The following is a 1,194-nucleotide window of genomic DNA, read 5'->3' on the forward strand; positions in this document are numbered from 1 at the left end:
AACTTGCGAGGTGTTCTTTATGTCAATTTTGCAATGAAATAAGTTCCGTGACTTTTTTTAAATTTATTTATTTTTATCAATTTTTAAAACATTAACCTAGGATACTTTCTGAATATACAGTATTTTATTCGTTCACTTTCTTATTTATTTAACTTTTATTATTAATAATACTATTTATTAAGACACTCACAAACCCTACACGGCCCTATGACCCTGTTTACCACGACCATAGGGCCGTGGTAAACAGGGTGGTGGAGTGCCTTGGGGCCGAAGGGTTCGCTTATTAAACCTTCTTTCGACGTGACGCTCTCGGTATATCTTCATCTTTAAGTATTTGAAATTATACAAATTTATTTTAAGATTTCATTATATGGAGTTAACAGAGCCTATAATGGGCCTAAATAGAACCTTTCTCCTTCTCTAGGAACTTTATACGGGTCCTAAAGCCCGTAGAAAGGATACAGCCGCGATTTTCTCTCTCCCTATTGTCTATCCGGTTGATAAATATATTTGAAGCATACAAAACAAAATAAGGTTAACCGAATTTTTGGCCTCTCTTAAAGCTTAAAACGATTAAAGTAGAGAAGTAATAAGCTTAAATAAGATATTAAAATTGTTTTCGATTATATATTCAAATGAGAAATTTATCGGCGAACAATTTTATTTCCGTTTATTAGGGTTTAAAATCAATTACAGGCCTAAATGTCAACAGGATGAAGTCGTTGAATGACAAACAGGACGAATTGGTGGCGATTTTTTTGATAATGTTCTGTATATTATGCGATAGGAAGAATTCTAACAATCGATTTTAATAATTAGAGAATTATATAGAATATAATTCATTTTAACTTTGTAATTACAATATTATTTTCGTTATAAATAAATATATAGAGAAATTATATTTTATAATAAAATTTTATATCTTAATTTAAGTAATAATTGTAATCTTGTCCGGAATATTGTTTTATGTTAAATGCATGGACATTAAAAAAAAAAAAAACAATACGCAGATCAACTGAATAAAGTGGATAAACGCCAAGTGTTTTAATAATAACACAGTCTTGTGTTCAATAGTAAATAAATACGCAGATCTGTTTAGCTTATTTTGTAAACGAAATTTAATTTGGTTATAAAGTAAAATATTTATTAAATATATAAAATAGTTAATGGAAAGTTTATTTTTTCAGTTATAAT

The sequence above is a fragment of the Centruroides sculpturatus genome, unplaced genomic scaffold (genome assembly GCF_000671375.1).
Source record: "Centruroides sculpturatus isolate CEXI.00-Female unplaced genomic scaffold, Cexi_2.0 scaffold76, whole genome shotgun sequence".
Taxonomy (NCBI): Eukaryota; Metazoa; Arthropoda; class Arachnida; order Scorpiones; family Buthidae; genus Centruroides; species Centruroides sculpturatus.